Source organism: Haliotis rufescens, unplaced genomic scaffold, assembly GCF_023055435.1.
Source record: "Haliotis rufescens isolate VD_foot unplaced genomic scaffold, xgHalRufe1.0.p SCAF_1, whole genome shotgun sequence".
In the NCBI taxonomy this organism is placed as follows: domain Eukaryota; kingdom Metazoa; phylum Mollusca; class Gastropoda; order Lepetellida; family Haliotidae; genus Haliotis; species Haliotis rufescens.
In genome coordinates this window covers 63,189,975-63,205,421 of record NW_025963779.1, presented here as the reverse complement: position 1 = coordinate 63,205,421, position 15,447 = coordinate 63,189,975, and the positions used below count along the sequence as shown (strand labels likewise).

Below are 15,447 nucleotides of genomic sequence, written 5' to 3'. Positions count from 1 at the left end.
CGAGAGTGACGTATACTTCCCGAGGCGAGACGGTTGTCATTCCGAGACACGGTGGGCACACTTCAATGCGGACATGGTTTTCTCGGAAGTGGCGACTTTATGCGGGAGTACGTACTTGTAGACGTCGGGAGCTCGCGTTTCATTTCTCGGCCCTTGCTGCACACTGCAATTGACTGAAGCAATCTGATTGTTACTTCTCTGGCTGGCCGTTATGGGGTAAGTTTTCATTACTTCTTAATAAGCATTGTACGCGTACCTCTTGCGTCAAGTACATCGCCAGTTCCGCTCTCTGAGTATCGGGGGTGAAGGAGTGGGTGCTCAAAATAGAACATCATGACACGAATCTGTTGACTTCGCACACGTGATGCTTCTACCAATACAGACTTATGTTGTTCATATATCTATGCACTTTAGGAAACTATTGACAACTCCTTTGTTAAAGTGTATTGTAAACAAACGTAATTCCAAAATGTACTATGGTTACATTTGTAAGTATAAAACAATGTATATTCTCTTCCAATGGCCTCATTCACTTGCTGTTCAAGACTCGGTTGTTTAAAGGCAGTCGTGATATTGCTTGAATATTCATGACTGCGGCATTAAATAACTTTCAATCACACACTTACTCCTAAGTAAGACCAGCGTGTTGTGGAATGTTCCTTGAAGGCCCAATACAGTGTTAAAACCTACATACAGACAGTATGGACAATACGATTTACAGGAAATACTGCAGGATGAGATTAGTCGCCTGTTGCCCCTGGTTACATCTGTCTACACGTGTTTATTTCCTGCTAATGGAAGTTGCAACCATAACCATAACCACAATGTTGAATATATCAAATATCTATCAATAAGCAGATGCTAAGGGTAGGTCAGGACATACCTACCCTTTTCGCGAACACCTGGTGTCATCACAATTTTCAGTTATCCATTCATATAATTTTCACCCTCGTTTGTCTTTTACGCCCTATGGAATCTGTTTCGTCGGTTAATCGAGGTTATTCTCTGACGTTGACGTTTTATATAACCAGTACACGGACTGTATCAATCCTATATCCTTGGTCTTGATTTAAGGGTACAGTGCGTTGTACTATACTGGATACTGCACTGAGTAAGAGTTTGGATCTGGACAGTATTTCAGTACTATCACGACATGATAGCTTATTCTGGTATGAAGCACAGATCTATGCTGGTCTTAGACGTGTACCGCTTTGGCGAAATGGGTAGGGTGCTGACAGTATCTACCTTAAAGGGTCAGAGTTTGTTTGTTTGTTTGTTGTTTAACGCCGCACTCAGCAATATTCCAGCTATATGACGGCGGTCTGTAAATAATCGAGTCTGGGCCAGACCATCCAGTGATTGGCATCATGAGCATCGATCCACGCAATTGGGATACGATGACCTGCATCAACCAAGTCAGCGAGCCTGAACACTTGATCCCGTTTGTCGCCTCTTACGACAAGCATAGTCGCCTTTTACGGCAAGTATGGGTTGCTGAAGACCTATTCTACCCCGGATCTTCACGGGTCTAAAGGACTAAAAGGACAGGTGGTGATTAAAACGTACATCTCATATATCCCACAGGCCTTGATTCTGATATCCAGTTCTAAATTTAAGTCTTTCATTTCTTAAAAGAAATGACATGCGGCTTGTCATTTCGCGAAGGAACTGTCTTTCTTGTCAATTAATATGAATGTCTGTTTTACATTACTTGACTGATGTCATTCAGTCAAAGAAGCTAAACCATGATCAAACAACACTCGCTAACAATCTGTTGCCTCCTCTCACTTGAAATCACATTTTGTGGATTATTAATTAATATGATCCAGTTACATTGGCAAATTTTCTCAGCCACTGATGAAAAGCTAACTAAACTATATAGGGTATCTGCAACTTTAATGGTGATGGAGCGCCTAGTGGGTAAAGCACTCGTTCATTGTGCCAAAGATCCCTGTTCGAATCCCAAAATTGTTTGTGTGTATGAAAGGAATTCTGGGTGTCCAGGATCGTGATATAAAAGCCAGGCTAGGATGGTGCTATTTGTATCTGTTGAGCAACTTGATCATGGACGTTCGTACAGTAGCTTCAGTCAGCGACTGTAGCCCCCTGTCCGACCTCCAACTCTAGTGTAATAATGTTCGGTCTAGTAAGCTCCTAGTTTATAAGATAACACTAGTCGGGTCAAGCAGACCAAACGTTGTTGACACAGACTGCAACATTCTGCCCGACTGAGCTCCACCGCCTAGGGTCCTTTCGAGGTCGAGACAAACCGAGACACCTATATTGAAGTTGTGTATTAACATCGTCCCAGTTAACAATAGGAATGATGCGCATCAGAACATTTTGTTTTCAATGACTAGAATGAAGCTTGATACTTTCCAAGGCTGGTTTAACTTGTCGCCTGATAATGCCGACAGTACTGTATGTTCATTTCTCACTTCAACTCACGACGGCGTCTCCCTACTTGTCAGACAATCAGCTATGGTTGAGTGGATTACAAATCAATCTGATACCTTTCCAACGTAATAGACTCACCAAAACAAGGTAGGACACGTCATGCATTCCTTGTTTGGAGAGGGTAGTGTGGTGTCGTGTATGCATCGGACTGGGACGGTCGCACCGTGTGTAATAATGGCGTCTTTAGTGTCGGATGACCCTCGTGCTTACTGATCTTGTATAACGACAATATCTATTTCTCCCTCGGGCATTTAAATTGTCATCTATATGTAAGCTAAAGAAATGGCATTCCTGAACGAATAACACCACTTCCTGGTAGGTCACGCATAATGGCTGCTGGTCATCTTTGTTACGTGTACAGCCTGGGATGTGTTTTATGTCCACATACACTAAGTCTTTACGACTACACATAGACTTCCTGGTTATGCTTGGCTATTCACGTTTGAGTGAATATCTAGAGCACTACATATGTAATTCTGTCTTCCCTCCCCCTCCCTCCCTGAATACATACATACATACGCACATACGCACATACGCACATACAGGCTTGCTGACTTGGTTGATGCATGTCATCGTATCCCAATTGCACGGATCGATGCTCATGATGTCAATCACAGGATTGTCTGGTCCAGACTCGATTATTTACAGACCGCCGTCATATAGCTGGAACATTGCTTAGTGCGGCGTTCAACAACAAACAAGATGTCAATCACTGGATTGCTTGGTCCAGACTCAATTATTATTTACAGACCGCCGTCATATAGCTGGAATACTGCTGAGTGCGGCGTTAAACAACAAACAAACATGATGTCAGTCACTGGATTGTTTGGTCCAGACTCAATTATTATTTACAGACCGCCGTCATATAGCTGGAATATTGCTGTGTGCGGCGTTCAACTACAAACAAACAAACATCATGTCAATCACTGGATTGTTTGGTCCAGACTCAGTTATTATTTACAGACCGCCGTCATATAGCTGGAATATTGCTTAGTGCGGCGTTCAACAACAAACAAACAAACATCATGTCAATCACTGGATTGTTTGGTCCAGACTCAATTATTATTTACAGACCGTCGTCATATAGCTGGAATATTGCTGAATGCGGCGTTAAACAACAGACAAACAAACATCGTGTCAATCACTGGATTGTTTGGTCCAGACTCAATTATTATTTACAGACCGCCGTCATATAGCTGGAATATTGCTGAGTGCGGCGTTAAACAACAGACAAACAAACATCATGTCAATCACTGGATTGTTTGGTCCAGACTCAGTTATTATTTACAGACCGCCGTCATATAGCTGGAATATTGCTGAGTGCGGCGTTCAACAACAAACAAACAAACATCATGTCAATCACTGGATTGTTTGGTCCAGACTCAATTATTATTTACAGACCGTCGTCATATAGCTGGAATATTGCTGAATGCGGCGTTAAACAACAGACAAACAAACATCGTGTCAATCACTGGATTGTTTGGCCCAGACTCAATTATTATTTACAGACCGCCGTCATATAGCTGGAATATTGCTGAGTGCGGCGTTAAACAACAAACAAACAAAGATGCCTGGGAGTTTACTTCTTTACACCAGACACTACGCATGGTTTCCTTGAAAAATGACGCGCCTGTGCTTTGTCCCAGATACAATTCAGAATATTCAGCGGGAAGAGAATCGTGACTGACGCGAAAGTTTTCATATTTCCCAGAATAGAATGGTCTACACAAGGGTCAGTCAATGGAACGGAGGACTAAGTCCGTTATGGTGAACCCAGGAGTATATGCATGACGCTTGTCCTCGTGTCCCGCCGTGATGTAGTCTGGTTGTTGCTAAAAACGGAAATCCAATATCACCCACACACTCACTCAAACTGGCGTACGCCCACCGCGACGAAAACCTACAGTGTCAGCTACCTCAGTCTAGGTGCCCCTCGCCGCCAGTGGATGGCAGATTAGTTAATGCATCCCTTACTCCCGACTTCCTAAATACCCCGTGGGAGTCCGGCTAAGAGCAAGTCACCAGTAACCTATTTATGTCATATAAGGCGAGTAAATGGATCGGGTGGCCAGGTGATGGCGTGGGTGATGCTCACAATATCAGTACCTGGTTTGACGTGTCCAGACTCGATGAGTTACTGGCCGCAGAGATATAGCGGACCCTTTACCCACAAGTGACCCGTGAAGATCCAGGGAAGAATAGGTCTTCAGCAAACCATGCTTGCCGTAAAAGGCGACTATGCTTGTCGTAAAAGGCGACTAACGGGATCGGGTGGTCAGGCTCGCTGACTTGGTTGATGCAGGTCATCGATCCCAATTGCGGGGATCGATGCTCATGATATCAATCACTGGATGGTCTGGTCAAGACTCAATTATTATTTACAGACCGCCGTCATATAGCTGGAATATTGCTGAGTGCGGCGTAAAACAACCAACCAACCAACAAGATGGTCTTTAACAATTGTGTTACTGCACTGCCTAGTGTGATGTGCAATCCTGACAAAAACCGAGGGGCAGAAGAAAGTAAACCGAGTGTGTTTGCTATGTATTTGAACAATTGAAAGGACTTTGGTTAAATCTGATTTCGTCTATTTAACCATCACTCATTCCAGGGCAATTTTGTGTAACAATAAATTGGGTCAATGAAGACTAGGGTAAGAATCGAATTTGTAACCACATGACAACTAACATGTTTGAAATGCTGTACACCTGTAGAAAAAAAGCAAATGTATTGATTTCCAAAGATAAGATATCTAGCATAACCATCAGCAGCTGTGTGTTATGCGAGAAAATGTTTTTTGAAAGTTTTGAATAAGAAAATTAAACCATGTAGAGTTATTCTAGAGTAGAGTGGTGACTAAGCGCTAGTACATTTATTTTTTTTCAATATAATATGGCTAACTTATGATGACGATCCATTATAGGTGTGTCGGATTTGGTATCAAACGTCTTAGAATTTCAAGAGCTTTCCAAAGAGCCATCATGCACTAAAATCGCTTAATATTTAAGAAAAATGTGTTTTTCACCTCTCCAGCCAAAGGACTTCCAAGTCAGCAAAACATATGATAAAATCAACTTAGAGGTTTAGTTACTTTTGCTCCTCACTTTAGTTTCAAGGTCGCAGTGCTGAAATATTGCTGACTTCAGCATTGTGCAACAAACAACAAATCAATTGTTCCTAATATCGAAATATCGTGCTCCTTCATCCGTGTTTATTCGACAACTTATATTCACAATTAAGACATGTTAGGCCCACCAAGGAGTATGATTTATATGTGCAGTAAATATTATTCTCATTCTTTGCGCCGCTTTTAAGAAACAGGATCAGATGTGGTTTTGTTAAAACTGTGTCAAGAACGTGAAGGCAGAAACAGTCTGTAGGAAAGCCCTATATCGACAAGACGGAAGTATCCTTATCATGCTGGTTAAAACAGCCGGAAACTGGCGGCCAGTGATCGACTGGAAGGCAGACAGGACATTGTGTAGTCTGTGTTACTCCATACAATGGCCACAGACCAACTTATTAACACGTCATGATAAACAAAGTGCTCTTTGTTTAGTTGATATTAACATATATTGCAACGACGCAATGGTGGCATAGGGTAATAATTACGAAACTAAATGTAACAGAATTGGCGGTAATAGATCTAACAATAAGAATTTCTGTTATACGATAGTGTGTCAGCTTCATGTGGGAGGAAAGCCCGAAGGGATGCAGGTATTACACGTTTAACGTTTTCATGACACCCTCGAGCACGGGTATGTGCTGGCAAATCTTGAAACATAATCGGGGCGAACCTGGATTCGAACCCATGGTCATAGGAAGAAGAAGATATTTTATTAAAAAAGTGTCACACACATGTAAATGTGTCCGGCCAGATTTAGTCTATGAGACACGACAATTCAATAAATGTCTGAGTGTTAAAATATAGTTTAAGATATAGGTTTGTGGCGTGCCCAAGGGACGCGTCTCGGCAAAGCGAACTGCGGTGCCTTCGACGGCTGGGCCACCCGTAAGTTGTAATTGGTCCTCAGTTTTGACACACCTAACGTTTATTTTTCGCTGGATACGTTGGGTGTCCTGGAAACAAATTGTCGTGAAAACTTTTGAATTTGTTCGACCGGGCCTTCCACAGATTAAAATGACTGTTTTAAAGCAGTGACCAAAATATATGTCCTGTCTGAAACTATACCCTCCCTTGGGTATGTTTGCAAGATTTGTCAGCACCATACCCGTACTCGTGTGTTTCACTAAAGTGGTAAACGTCTGATGCCTGCATCACTTCGGGCTTCCCACCCACAGTTAGCTGACGCGCCGTGATGTAACTGGAATACTTTTAAAAGCGGCGTTAAACCCAACTCACTCACTCACTTTGTAAGGTCATGTAAAGGTCATATCATGTCCACGTAAACACGACGCTCTATTAGTTAAGCACTACAGTTTGTTTTGCTCATCCGTGAATAGATCACCCGTTTAAGAAGACAACACCTATAGTAAACAGTTTTTAATAACAGCATGTACGAACGGTACTATTTTTGGCTCCATCTGGTCATTCGAATGGTGCGTCGGTAGACCGTGGAACTGTACCCGGCAACGTATATCCAGCTCCTAGACGGACGATCTACCCCTGATAGACGCCACTTTTTTCACAAAACACCAGAGATTCAAAGAAAAAGCATACATGCATCTGAAAACCCGCTGTACTACTGAGTGATACTACTTGAATTTATCAAGTCCGTGAGTTTTTGCAGTCGCCAAATATCTATCGCAGGTCTCGCGAACAAATGCGTTAGAAAAAAGAAAGTATTTGAACTATCCCTGTTATTGTAGTAGTGCAAGTATCATGGCATTATAAAGGTTCAGAGCATCACTGATGAACAAACTATTATGTTCAGCAGCATCACAACACCCTTGGTTGCATAGGAAGTTGTTCATACTATCAATCACCGGCTTGTATGCCCCAGGTGCGATATTTGCAGGCCGCTGTGATATAGCGGGAATATTGGCGTTCAACCGTAACCATCATTCACTTACACATCATCGCTGCTGCTGGGGGTCGTGTAACGTGATTACAGAAATCAAACAAAACACAATGAACAAACCAAAGAGGTACATTTACATGCCAATCGCAAAATAACTCGCGGACAAGGAAGTTGGTTATTTAAATCAATGCCGCTCCAGCCCTCTTCTTCTACTGTGTCTGCACCAGTGTGTGGCCGAAGGGAGATAACTGTGACCACGGAAAAGCCGTCGTTTTAGTTCACTTGACTCAAATAAACTGCCGAGCAGTGAGTGAGTTGGGTTAACGCCGCTTTTGACAGTATTCCAGTCATATCGCGGCGTGTCAGCTTAATGTGGGAGGAAAGCCCGAAGTGATGCAGGTTTCAGACGTTTACCACTTCGGTGAAACCCACGAGCACGGGTATGGTGCTGACAAACCTAGAAACATAATTGGGGCGAACCGGGATTCGAACCCACAATCATAGGTTTCTGGCGTGCCCAAGGGACGCAACTCTGCACAGCGAACCGCGGCGCCTTGGACGACTGGGCCACCCGTGCCCCCCTGCCGAGCAGAATAAGGTATACACTCATGTTTGAAAAAAGAAACGAACAAGAAATGATGTACTAGTATTTGATACGGATATCATAACTTGCGTTTTGGACCTCAAGTTTGCAGTCTTTGTCCCGGCCTAGTAACGATTTGATAATGTGTGTATTCTTTGTTGAAATCCGAATTTCAAGTGTATACTTTCTTTCCCTGGCAGGTTATGCTGTTGTTGATCACGATGTTCACCGTTAAAGGGTGTTATATTGTGGGTATCTGTAAAAATATTTTGTGACAATTTAGTGATAACGACTAATAAATTCCATATTTTGAAAACAACATTTTCTGTTATCTCACTGGCCCAGTTGTATCACCAGATTAAGCAGGCGTCACGTTACACAAACGTACTTCCCTATTCAGTTTAGACACTTTACAAATAGAACGTTGTAATATATGTTGACACACGGACGTATATTCTATACACGTCTTTGGTTGAATAATTAATAGTTTGCTTATCAACTCCTATATAGCCTAGCCCATACATAGCTGCAGTTCCCCGGTCACGGGAGTGACGGGCCTCCATAGTACCCCCTTTGTGTCTGTATAAGGTGGCTGGAGTAACGGTCGTGATTAATATACCTCCGCACCGTGGTGTTGGATAGATCTACAGGTAAGCAACTGATTGTTTGAATTGGTTTTTATTTGTTCAAATTCAAATTACACTAATATACCGTGGATCTGTACTCATACGAATATTGCTGAATAGTGGCGAGGAAAGTATCGTTTCATTAGACATTCGGATCCACTCGGGTTAATCCGTTTCTTACATACTGCTCAAAAGAAGTTACAGAACACCCGAATTTCTTCACATGACTAAAGTCTATACCTTTGTCATATGAAAATATCGAGTGTTCTTTAACTTCTTTTGAGTAGTATGCATATCTCGGGCACATGTGACTATAGTCATAGGAAAAATTCGGATGTTCTTTAACTTCTCTCAGATATCGTGTAGTGATATTGCATGACGTCACTGTAAACTGTCTACCGATCAAAACCCTCCGCATATCCGTTTGCACAACAGGAATGTCTATTTTTAGAAAGCTATAACCTATAACTTATCACTAATAGATTTTAGAAATTGGTTTGCTAGCTTTATACTTGGACCGCCTCCGTAGTCTAGCGGATAGGGTGTCTTCTCGGAACGCGGAATGTCGATGTATGGGTCGATCTCCGGTCGCGTCATGCCAAATGACGTTAAAAGATGGCACTGTCACCTGCCTGGCGCTCGGCAGTAAGGGGCTAACACAAGGACTGGTCGACTCATCATTAAAATGAAATCATTGATATAAGTAAATGTCAAATATATTTTGTTATTAAATCGATCCAAAATATCAGAAAAGGTCTTGACTGATATAATTAAATTGATTTATATATTTCCATCATGAATTATGACAGATCCCCGTTTGGGTACAAAGTAAACAATATTATTAGTCAGTACGTTGTTTCCGACATCTTCTATTCAACATTTAACGTTCACTATAAAAAACATAATGATGCAAAGCTAAATATATGTAACAATATAAGTCGATATTTTAAAAGAGTAAAATACTACAATGCAGGAACTATTTCCTGTCTGCTCTAGTTATTTGGTTTTCAGAATAGGATCGGTTAGAAACTACATAATAAACAGATCATTTGGCTTTCATTGCCAAATAGCAGGTTTATCCCAAGACAAATGTGTCATTTGGACAATTATACCCATACGCCAAATATCTCTCAGAAATATCGGGAAATTGAAGTAGGATCAATCTTTGTTTTAGTATAATTTTATTTTTTTATTTTTTTATTTATATCATCTTTTAATAAATATTTCAAATATTTAAAAATAAACAGTACAGCGGCATCTCATATTTAAGATTGTCTGCATGAAACATTGTGCTGGTAACAATATGTAACCCTTGCATGCATTTCGCGTGTTCAGTGGTCACGTGGTATTGATGTTTTATTCAGTCTAGGCACGCTGCCATAATTGGTTTATAGACCAATCTTTACTTAAAGAAGGGGCATGTAAAGAGCATACCAATTTAAGAAACTGATTCAATTTTCATACATCAGTCTTTCAATACGATGGAGAAATTGCATTTACATCGATAGATGCTGAGCAATAACATTCAAATCAGGTTAAATGACAGTCTGATATGTTCAGGTCTGGTCTTGAACGACACAAGATTTTTTACGTCTACTCTGCTGTACCATGTCGACGAATATAACTTCTTCACACATCACGTTTCGATTTTCTGTCTCGTGCTTTGAAGAAATTAACAAATAGGACCATTTCACGCAGAATTCACCAATTTCCGGTGTTGTCCGAGACAGTGCGGAAACTGCCGAGAGGATGGTTCAAACGCCGGTTAAAATCACCTGTTTCCCATCAGCGATGAACGCCTAAAAATAACCATCTGTTCGGAAAAGTTGGACTGAACTCTCATCCTCGCTTCTTTCACAGCTGAGTGTTAAATGAGAAAGTTATAAGTGTGATCCCTTCTCCCCCGCCAGCCTGGAAACACGACTTGACTGCCGACCGACTGACTCTATTTATAGTTAACCCCTCCAACTTCTTCAAGCATCGTGGTTGGCAAGAAAACCCTGAATCAATTTGCTCCAAATGAACTTCTTTCTCTTTCTTGTCGAAATGTTTTGATAGCGATGTATCTTCTGCTGCAAACCCCGTCGGTCGTCTGCTTCGCACGTGCGGCTGCGTCAGCTGGTTTTGTTTTGTAAATAATCGCCATTGGCCGTGTTTTGTTCTGGAGAAATGGAGACTCCGTGACCGCCATTGGACGTAGAATGTTCGGAAAAGAATGGTTCCAGATGTCGTTTCTGATGTTATGTTTTGTCTGTCTCCGAAATGCCAGCACTGTCACGCTCCTCGTGATAACAGTTATGTGTCGGTCTCAGGTACGTAACTTCCATATCGTCTGCTCGGGCTGCATGCAAGATATCTCACCAGCTTCATTTATGTACATATCCTTGTCTCTATACAATATTTATATTCGCATTTTGTTGTAATGATTTAAAAATATGATTGTTATTCAAATGCATCTTGTAAATATTGATTATGTTATGTTATGAGAGATGTTGCCGTTGAGATACCACAGTGCGTTCCATTGCAAAGTCTAATAACCATATGGAATACCTCAATGTAATTATGTAGTGGAGAAGCCCTTGAAGTTTAGATTGACCTAATTTGAATGTCAATTAGAGTCCATATAAAGCGTCCATTTCATTTCTGTTGTATGAATTATGCATGAAGACCAACAACGCAGTAGAAAACCAGGACATTTTCCTGCTTCCTCTCCCACAACGCTGGTTGTTGTAGCAAACTATATATTATGTTCAACGATGTTGGTATTTATCAAGGTTGTGCTCGCACAATTGCAAATTACTGCTTTCAAATAGAATCATTACCATAGGTTATGCATTCGTGGATTTTGTCGCGATCAACCTTGACAGGCTTTAATAAGGTTTTCTGAAACGGGAATTAAACAAAGTCTAGGACCAAGTGAGAGAAAGAACCCGCATTAAGGTTAAGTAGATTTGCAAATGTTCTGTTCAAGTTTTTAGGCATTAAATTTGTATAGGAACCACATGCTGCGCTGGGGTTTAAAATCTGTTTGGGAAATTTGGCACCTTGCGCACTGTTTTTGTGATCCTCTGGATTGAGCTGGAATGTAGCACCTGTATGTTGAGGAAGGTAGGGATATTGTGTAACTAGTAGCGAAAACACCCTTACAACGCATCACATGCTGTCTGCGTGAAATTAAATCCAACAAAGTTATCCTCATAGGAAATAATGATTGATACAAGGCCAGCACTTCTCAATGTGTTGGTAACTTGAGAGAGAGGCGGAGATTCACTCAACCAGGAGATACCGTAGTTATTATAGCAAAACTGTTTACGATAATGAAGTATGACTAAAGATATGCTTATATACTGACTCATTCAACTCGTGATTACCGTACATATCTTAAAAGAATTATTCAATGAATAAGTTATGGTAATGACGTTTGTCGACTTGCGTCGCCCAACACCTCTCCTAAAGTGGGTTATTTATTAGGGCGATTACGGTAAGAATGTTTGTCTACAAGCGTCACCCTCAAACTCTGTTACAGTGGTCCGTTTATTAAGGTAGTTACGGTAATAACGTTTGTAGGCAAGTGTTACCTTCCACCCCCTCCTTCAGTGGGCTATTTATTAAGGTAGTTACGGTAATAACGTTTGTCGACAAGCGTCGCCCTCCACTTCTCCTAGAGTGTGTTTATTATTAAGGTAGTTACGGTAATAACGTTTGTCGACAAGCGTCACCCCACACCTCTCCATGCAGTCGGCTGACTGCCAGTGTTTGCATAGATGTGCATCTTTGAAGCCAGGTCGAGGCACGCCGATGAGTGCACGTCTGCATCTGATAAAATTGATTTTTGACAAGGGAAGTGTGGGTTTGGGCGATCTGTGTAAAGTCCATCTGTATACAGAGAGGCTGCATGGTCCGCACAGACAGGGTATGTACTCGTACATTTCACAGACTATTACTGCATGCCTAATATATGTGTGGTTACTTACTCCCAAGGAATAGGTTAAACTTGTTTTAATATAAGTGTTGAAACCTACCTATAACGATGGAATTGTATTTGCGCTAATGTTTCCCTGCAGTAAGTTTCAGGTTGTAGTGTACGTGATAAAAATAATCTGAAATAAATAATAAGGAGCATTAGGTCTCTTTCAATCAAGCCCATTACGTTGTATCAAAATTATATCCCAATACATAAACTGCCGGGCAAAAGAAAGTATACATCCATGATTGATGTTGGCTAAAAATGAAACAAACAAGAAATGGTTATTCGAGGTTAATGTATTTGAGACGAGTGTCATAGTTGTGTTTGGGAATGTAGTAGCTTTTTGATAACGTTTGTTATTTTTTGGCAAAATACAATTTTTAAGTGTATACTTTCTTTTGCATGGCAGTTCATATGCTTATAATGAACGAAAGCCATTAATCATATTCCTGTCTTTGGTTATTGATTAATATTTTTTATGGCGCTGTACACAAAATCACAGTCATTTGAGAATAAATACCCACAGTACATATAAGTCTTGTAGAATTAGGGGAATACTATTTATATGTATACATAGGAAGTTGATGAAGGCGAGAACATCCTGGTAAGACGTCGAGGCATGCAAGTGTACATGTGCAGATAATGGAAACACGCATGCTTAAAGTAACGTCCGCATACCGATCCAGCACTTGGATGAGCACAGCTTCTATAGCTCTACCAGTTTACTTTAAGGAAGCTCGGTTTAATCCAAATCGATATGCACGATGCTATATTCATATACGTATGGAAGCGTATTTGTACCAAAGTCTAAAAACGTATCTACGGGGATATAAGTATCATCTACGAAGATAAGAGAATATATTTAGACTGTGACACAAATATATATACGCCAAACCACGTTTCTGTGTAGAAATGTAGATGTGTGGCATAGCTGTGTGTTCACTTATTCCTTGTTCGATGCCTTGAGGATGCCAATCTCAATGTAGGGGGCAAGGGTGACCCACTCGTCTGAGGCGCTGCATTTCCCTGTGCACAGTTGTCTCCCTTATGCGTGCCAGAAACCTATGATCGATGGCTCGCTAGACCCTTGTTTCTCCGACACCATGCCGTGTTCGGGGATTTCACCAAAATGGTTTGTACCCATCAAGATGGCACGACGTGATAAAACTCCACTATTGTTCAAAGCGACATTAAACCCGGAACTCCCTTACTTGCAATGCCCCCCACACAGATATGGATGCGATACCCATTCACTGAAACGTTTAGCCCCATGATGAGGATTCCGGGCTAGAATGGTCCATCCAAGATTTGCTTGTCTTAGAGGCGACTTGATTGCCTGGCTAGAAGACTTAACACGCCAAACTGATGACTTGTGGTATATTCAGTAGGGATTCTGACTTAGAATAGGTTCTAGGAATCGTTGCTGGTCGTAAGAAGCATCTTAATGGTTTGGGGGGTCAGACTCGGTAATTGATTAATTGTTTGTCATCGTACCCAACGGGGCGTTGCTTATACCATGATTCACTGGTTTGTGTGGTCCAAACATCATTTACAGGCCGCCGTCACCCAACTGTTTAAACTGCAGTGTTGAACAGCAAACAAATACCCATTATACTGTATTTCAGTGTATATCATGAACAAGTTTCAATATATTGATATTATATTGGTTAGAAAACATATTCAGTGTCAATTATGCAAATCCCGCATGATCACTTGTAGCACAAGACCCGTTAAGATCCGGGGTAGAATAGGTCTTCAGAAACTAATGCTTGCCGTAAAAAAGCGACTATGCTTGTGGTAAGAGGCGACTAACGGGATCGGGTGGTCAGGCTCGCGGACTTGGTTGATGCATGTCATCGTATTCCAGTTGTGTAGATCGATGTTCATGGTATCTATTACTGGATTGTATAGTCTAGACTCGACTATTTACAGACCAACGTCATATAGCTGAAATATTGCGGCGTTAAACAAACAAACAAACATTCCATGCGACCCAGTACGTGCGACAACCCAGAGAAACTTACACACGCACTGTTCTTGTACCAAGTTGTCAGCAGTTTTTTGTGGTATCCTATCTATTAAAACAACGTGATATGTAAATATTTCTAAAAGACAAATGGAAGTTCGGGATATGTGAAATACAGAATGGATGGTGACACTTCTTCTGGGTGCACATTTCAAACAGTTTCTGAAACATGTCACACGGCAGTTCTCTTCCAACGCGACCGCCAGCCAGTGTTATGTATGTAACTATGTACACAAAGCACACCATAGGCGATATAATAAACAGGTAATATTAGTTTATATTGCGTGGATCGATGCTCATGATGTCATTCACTGAAATTGTCTGGTTCAGAATCGATTTTGTACAGACCACCGTCATATAGCTGGGATATTACTGACTGCGGTGTTAAATACACCAGTCATCACGCGGATGGAAGCTACCGCACTTGGTATTAGACAAACAGGGTATAGGGAAGTCAAAAATGCTAGTCATCGTCACGAACAATACAATCTGAAACCAACATTTATAAAATTGTAATGAAAAAAGGCCATGACATATTTCCGATTCGTCTCCACTTAAAACTAAGTGGATAGGTCGGAAAATGTGATGAGTAGGCTTCCTGATAACAATTGACGCCATATTCGAAAGTGGACTGATGTAATTAATATATAAAAATTATATATTGGCATTAATGTATAATTATATATTTACAGTAAACACACATAAGTCTCTTCTTAATCAACTTTTCTATCTCTTTCCTAACAACGGCCCCACAAAATCAGGTTCTTGTGAAGACCATGTAACATAGCACCCTTAAGCACATTTGC

At 41.1% G+C, this 15,447-nt stretch overlaps 1 protein-coding gene across 5 annotated transcripts in view; it reads left to right on the top strand.

Moving 5' to 3' along the window:
* LOC124112560 (SH2 domain-containing adapter protein F-like) overlaps window positions 1-15,447 on the top strand; it is a 63,034-nt gene continuing 47,587 nt past the window's right edge. Inside the window, exon 1 of one of the 5 annotated variants that reach the window (XM_046472714.2) lies at window positions 1-216. The gene's annotated coding sequence lies outside the window, so the exon portion shown is untranslated. Of the gene's footprint in view, window positions 217-2,402; window positions 2,545-8,490; window positions 8,673-10,414; window positions 10,961-12,410; window positions 12,562-15,447 lie in introns of those variants that run through there. The other 4 variants (XM_046472719.2, XM_046472713.2, XM_046472716.2 and 1 more) reach the window with 4 other exon arrangements.